Genomic DNA, 6,859 nt, shown 5'->3' with positions numbered 1-6,859 from the left:
AAGTAGCCGTGGACACAGGACCTCAGTGAGGGTGATCAAGCCTCTCCGATGTTGTGTAGGTCCCGCCTTCTTTTTCGTGGGGTCTGCCTTTTATACTGCCCCAATAGCCAATGGGATCAGGTCCTTTTTCGCGCGCTCAACGGGCTGCATAAGCCGGGGATTTTGCTGCATGCATCGATCGCGTGGCTATTCGGCTGCACCCCGCTGCTTTCCCCACGCCGTGAGCATAACTTGCTCTCATGTCTGGCGTTTGGTCACCTTTTCTTTATCACAATACCGATCTGATTGCTGATATGCAGCCTCTCAGCTTGGAGAGCAGCGTCTGGCTGGTAACACTGGTGGGGGGGTGAGGGGGGAGGGAAGTGGTGTGGAGGCAGCTCATCCAGGTGTGGGGAGGGAGGGCGGGCTCCTGCCACTGCGTGCACCCCTGGGGGAGGTATGTGGGGTATGTGCACCTTGGATTTGTGTGAAGGGTGAGGCTGGGCTGCCGCTGCATGCTCAGGGCTGGAGGCTGTACTGGTCTCTTCCCGGCTGGGGATGGGGCGGGCTGTGGTGGTGGTGCTGGGAACGCGACTATGGGGGAGGCCACAGCCACCCTGAAATTTGCCACAGCCACCCCTCTCAGCACCGCTGCCCTCCCTGAGCCCTGGCCTGGCCGCAGCCAGAAGCGGCCAGCCTGCCCTTGATCTGTGCATAGATCCGGGGGGACACATACCTCCCATACCTCCTGTGTGGGTGCATGCAGTGGCAGGAACTCCACACCTCATGCTGCCTAGAGGAGCTGTGGCTCCCTGCTGCACCCTGCCCCAGCCCCACTCCCTCCTTCACCACAGGGGCCTCAATCTGCCCCTGCCCCACGCTTCTTTCTCCTACAGACTTACTGGCCGGTCACTGCTGTCTAAGCTGCCAGGCTGCATTCTTGGCCTTGTGCATGCTGTGACCGTGTGCATGTATATGGCATTTATTGGCAACATTATTGGCCACATCACCAAAAAAAAAGCTGATTGCTGATAATGTCAATTTCCCTTTTATCGATGCTGATATGACACCTCTAATATGGCTGGGGAGGGGGGAGAGAACCTAATGTATATGCTATGCTAACAGAAGAGTCCTTTTGTTAGCTTCCTTTTATCATTTGGGGATGTGGTTTAGCTATGTTGGCAAAAACTTCTCTTGGCATACTGCACCTCTACTGGGTTAGGGGAAAGGAGAGACTTCTGTCATAGCCATGCTAACATAGCCACAGAGGTTATTCTCATGTGGACAGGCAGCTGCACAATATGCTGTGCAGAGTTTGAGGTTGCTACCCCAGAAGTGATTCTGGGGACTACGGAAAAACTTGAGAATGGAAATTGCTGGGTGTATGTTTACATGCTGCAGGTCAGAATTGAGATACTAAGTAACACACTACTGTTGAGGAAAAGTCAAAATCTTTCATTCTTTGTTCATCTACTTCAGTGTTCTTCCATATCACTTAACTTCCACACTTCTTTTCTTGTTTACTCTGGAATTCTTGTCCCACCATAAGTAAATTGTGTATAGTATGTGTGTCTGTGTGTTAGTTCATCCTCAATCTGCTTTTGGGTTTTAGCTCCCAGTCTCTGCTACTGCCCGTCCTGTGATGGTTTTTACTCATTCCCTTCTTCCACTTTAATTTGACCAGATATTCTTTATGATTCCCTAACCCTATTCTTGGAATATTCAGCTTTTATCTATGTAATCCTTTGACTCTGCAACATTAGGGTTGCCATATTTCCAATTTCAAAAAAGAGGACACCTGTAGGGGGAGGGGGTATATGATTGCGGGGGTGGGGACAGTGATAGGCCCATGCACTGCCCTGCTGCTGTCCCTCATTCCCAACCCACAATACCCCACCCCCCAGACCCGCTGTTGCCCCTCACTCCCAACTTGCTGCCCCCCCATCCCTGCTGATACCCCTCACTTCCAACCTGCATGCCCTGGTCCCCCCCAGCCCTGCCAGTACTCCTCACTCCTGACCACAGCCCCCTGCCTCCCCCCAGCCTTGCCAGTGCCCTTTACTTTCAGCCTGCAGCCCCCTCACCCCCAGCCCTGCAGCTCATACAGCTCCCTGCTATCCCAAAGAGCCCCCTCCCCCCTGCTGGAGGGGCAGGCACCTCCCCACCAGAGCAAAATCCCAGACATCTGCTGATATTTAAAAAAAACTGCCCGGATGGAGATGGGAGGGCCCAAAAAGATGACGTGTCTGGAAAAACCTGGATGTGTATAGTAACCCTATAAAACATCAGACTTTCCCATGCTTCATTTGTGTTTGCAGTTCTGGGTCAGTTCTTTCAACTTGGTCTTCACTTAGAATTGTTCTCTCTCTGATGTTCTTATCTTAAATATGTAGTTCATGGTCCTTCTGCACCCTCAGTTATGCTTGAGAGACAACTAAACAAATTAGGGGGTGTCTATACACGTGCTCTGGGCTAGGGCAGGGGGGCACTTTAATTAGAGCGGCTCTCAGAGCAGCGTTGTGTGTATTCAGTGTTCCACTCTTCAAAATGGCAGCGGGGCACTTTAACTAAAGCTTGTTTGATGAGCTTTAGTTAAAGTGACCCCGCCACCATTTTGAAATGAGGGGATACTAAATACATGTGATGTGGAGGCTGCTGGAGGGCAGTGGTGCCCCTCTGTGGGCCCCATACGTGCTGGCCAGCCGGGTTGAGGGGGGGGCCTCACATGTGGCGGGCGCCCCTCGGGGGGCGCCCGCCACTGCTGTGCCTCGTGCTGCTTTCCTGTGGCCAGTTGCATGTCTGGCACCATGGGCTGCTGATGCACCTTGTGCGCCGCCCATCAGTACCCATATGATCGACTGCAGGAAGCAGTGAGAGGCGCGGCAGCAGTGGTGTAGGGTGGCGGCGGCCACTGCATGGAGCCCCCCCTGCCCCTCCCCCCAGCCAGCTGGGTGGCGTGTGTGCAGCCCACAGAGGGGCACTGCTACCCTCTTCCCCCCCCAAGCCCTGCTCCTGGGAGCGGGCATGGAGAGTGAGCTAAGGTGTGGGGCAGAGAGACGCTGTGGTGTACCACATGGGGCCGACGGCAACTGACGCACCCCTTCTCTGGGTAAGAAGGAACGTATGGGAAGGTGCCAGGGGAGATGCCACTGCTCTGCCCTGGGGCGCGCTCTGTCCCTGCCCGCTTGCCCACCTGTATGCACCCCCTACGTCCTTTCTAAGTACATGTGGGGTATGCGCACCCCTGGTTGACAACCCCTTCTCGGAATATGGACAAAGGTACATTTTGGAGCCATTTCAGAAGAGGAGGGTGAACTTTTGTTCCAAACTGCATAGCAGCTTTTATGTTCTAGCAGTTACATGTGCACAAACCAGGAATCATAACCAATGTAAGCAAAACAGCACTTACTTTAACACTGCTTCGCCCAGTATTAAAGTTGGAGCAGTTTTGCTAGGTTTGGATCACTCCCAGCTTGTCCATGTAGCTGTTACTCATAATATCTAGTGCTTGCTCCCAGGCAGCAGCTCCCCTTTTGAAAAAGGGAATCCCTTTTGAAATGATTCCGGATATACATTTGTCCGTACCCTTACCAGCTTTCCTAGTCACAGTTATTATGGGTCTTGATTTCACATGGGTAATTGCTCTTTCCTTGTTGATTTATAAAATTTGTTGGTCTCAGCCAAATAAATAAATAAATAAATAATAATAATAAAAAACACTTTACAGCCTGCTTTCCAGTCTTATATGTCTGGCTCCTGGAGATACTATCTTGGTAGCATCTTATTTTTTTCTGGAAAGTAGGTTAAATTTCTCAAGAGGTAGTAATAGTTTGGATTAATTTGGTTTTGAGGTCTCAAGTTGGGCAAGGGCCTTTAGTAATGGAGATCAGGGCTTGGTTGTCTTGTTGATGATGAATGCCTTGCTTCTCTAGCTTCCTGATTTTTTTTTTTATTTTATTTTATTTTTTTTATGGTGCCATAGATCTCATAGGGTAAATGAAAGATCCAAATTAACATATAGGAACTAAGGTATAATAGTGACCATACAGTAATTAAGCTCAGTGTTTTTAAAGAAGTTGTATGCCAAACTAAACTAGCATATGATACTCAGTTTTAGAAGACAGAGGTTTTTCTTTTTCTTTTCTTTCTTTTTCTGTCTTTTCTAAATATTATTATTATCTGGGCAATCATCTATGCAATTACAAATTCAATGTGATGTTATGAACTCTTTGTTAAGTATACGTACAAGCTGCCAAATCCATTTCTTTAGTACTCTTTCACCAAGATGTTGAGCTGAAATTCCAAAGAGTGATGGAACAGATCTAACAATAGGGAGTTGTTAAATGGAGACGGTCCTCTATTTAAAAACAAATGTCTTGGGCAATAAGCAAGTTCTTACCAAGAAGAACTGGTTTGTCAGGGGAAATTTTGCCTTGGTAACAAAGTCACCTGGCAGGGGTATGCGATCTCCTGGCAGAAGAACTGGAAGGCTGTGAAAGTGCTGGACCTGAGCCATTTCCTCTCTCCAGCCATTTTTACTAACTCAAGCTGAAGGGGAAATGCTAGCAGGAGCCTGATGAGATGGAAAATCTTGCATGTCTAAACTCCCAAGTGAATGGTAAGCTAGAACGAGGACCTCAAAGTTCAGGATGTCAGATCGTTAGGTATTAATGTTCTCTTGTGGTTTTTCTTTTATAACCTTTTAAGTAGAGTGCTGTGTTTCTTTCTGTGTAAAGACTGTGTCTGATAGCTTACACCTTTTATGATTCTTAAATTATAAATCAAAAGGCACCTTATGCCTATGCTATATGGGAGTTTGTGGTAAGTTCAGTTGGACAGGCTGTTGGAATAATTAAAACTTTCAGTATGCACTAGTCAAAGTTCCTGTTCATCAACCTACTAGATACAAAAAACAAGGACTAAATATAGACACTGGATTTATAACACATTATATTGTGCCTAACGTCAGACTCCCCAGGTACCTCACCACTGTTTACTAGCTACGTTCATTCCCCACAACTCCAACCCCACTCTCGCCCACTGACTCCTCAGTTTACATCTTCACTGACTGACTTTCTTGCATGCATACTAGCCTCCAGCTTCTTTACTATTCATTCCATCCAGGAAGAGCACAGACCATCTGCAGGCACTTCCTCAGCCTGACAAAGGGTGTTTGTACCTGAACGCTTGCAAAGAAGAATTTTTCCAACTATTTGAGTCGGTGTAATAAAAGATACCAGATTTACCCAAAGAACCTTGTCTGCCTATGTCTTTACACCAACGTGGCTACAACCTATACCCCTGTATCCCTTTGTGCTTAGAGGGACAAGTCTGGGGCAGCCCCATTCAGATTCTAGGGCTAAAGACAGACATTCAAAAAGCTGGTGCCTGACTTGATTCAGTCTTTGCACGTTAGTCTAACCTGCCTAGGTTGAACTGATATGTAACAGCACAGACATTCCTTGTGGACTGAGGAAATGCCAGCACATGCCTGCAGTTACTCAGGCCAGGAGCTGGGGTTGTTAGAGCATACCCTTGGCTGTAGGGAAGCTGTGTTGAGGGGGTGTGGCCAGTCAAAGCTGAACTAGCCAGAGAGGGGTTTAATTTCCCCCTCCCTGTCCCACCAGCAGGGACCTGAGCTGGGTCTGCTGGGTGTTCCCCCCTCACTGCTGCAGCAGCGGGGCACCATGGCTCTTGAGGCAGAGGGGGCAGGGAGGGGGGTTATTCCCCCCCTTTACCCCCACTGCCCCCGAGAAACCACAGCCGGGTCTGCCCACCCAAATTGACGCTGCTGCCCGCTCCCTGCTTGGGGTAAGCAGTGGAATAACCCCTGTCCCTGCCCCCTGCCTAAAGGGCCCTGCCAACCGGCATCTGGCCATGCCCCTGCCTGGCCGCTGCAGCAGTGAGGGGGCAGGGCTCTCGATGGGGGGCAGCAGCCCCTGTCATAGTGTCAGGGAGCGTGAGCCACTTCCCAGCAGAGGGTCCCGCTGCAGGGTGGGCAGAGCTGCAGCTCCTGCCCCTGTCATGGTGACTCTCCCTTTGTCACTCCAGTGGCTGGATGGGGGTGGGTTGAGACGCCAGGTAGGGAGCAGGGTTATTCTTCCCTCTGCCCCCAGAACACTGCAGTTGAGGTCTGTTTTCCATAGCCACTGCCATTCGCTCTGTGCCTGGGGCAAGTGGTGGAATAAGCCCCCTCCTGCCCCCCTCCATCCAATGTCTGGCAGAGGGGGTTTATTCCACCACTTGCCCCAAGCACAAAGCAAGCGGCGGTGACTGGGGCAGGCAGAATCTGCCGCAGTGCCCCAGGGGCAGAGTGGAGAATAACCCCGCTCCCTGCCCCCTCCCAAGGTGCTCTGCAGGCCAGCGTCTGGCCCCACCCCCACCAGGCCGCTGGAGCAGCGGCTAGTATTCACTCCAGATTTGGATTTGGCCGATTTGGGGGACGGTGATTTGATTCAGTGATTTGAATCACTGTCCTGAATCAATTCAGCAGCCGAATCCTCCGAATCACCAAGGCCCATCCCCTGCCCACCCCAGCTCCCAGCACTTTGAAAACCCCCGCCTGGACTCACCCGGTGCTGCCAGTTGGGGGGGAGGAGGGTGAGGAATGATCTCTGCTGCCCCCCCACTGCCACATGCTGCATGGAGGGCTCTGCACGAGCCTGCTACCCACTGCAACTCTGGCTCTTTATGGAAAAACAAGGTGAAACCCTGGGGTCACCAGTTCCTGCTGGGGGGGGGGTCAATCCCTGCTGCCCTGCGCCACATGGGGGGCCCTGCACGAGACTTCTGAAGCTCCAAGGCTGCTGCAGGAGCTGGTGAGTCCCAGGGTTTTTCTCAGTTTTTTTTTTTAAGGGCCAGAGCTGGGGCAGGCAGGGCA

The 6,859-nt window shown here is 51.0% G+C and overlaps 1 protein-coding gene across 3 annotated transcripts in view; it reads left to right on the top strand.

Moving 5' to 3' along the window:
- The window catches only part of ADARB1 (adenosine deaminase, RNA specific B1), a 177,475-nt gene that overhangs the window by 15,858 nt on the left and 154,758 nt on the right, over positions 1–6,859 (top strand). The gene's annotated exons all lie outside the window — the stretch shown is intronic.

This window comes from Alligator sinensis, unplaced genomic scaffold, assembly GCF_000455745.1.
Source record: "Alligator sinensis unplaced genomic scaffold, ASM45574v1 scaffold566_1, whole genome shotgun sequence".
Taxonomy (NCBI): Eukaryota; Metazoa; Chordata; order Crocodylia; family Alligatoridae; genus Alligator; species Alligator sinensis.
Note: the sequence above shows the minus strand (reverse complement) of the source record. Positions and strands in the feature narration are given on the sequence as shown.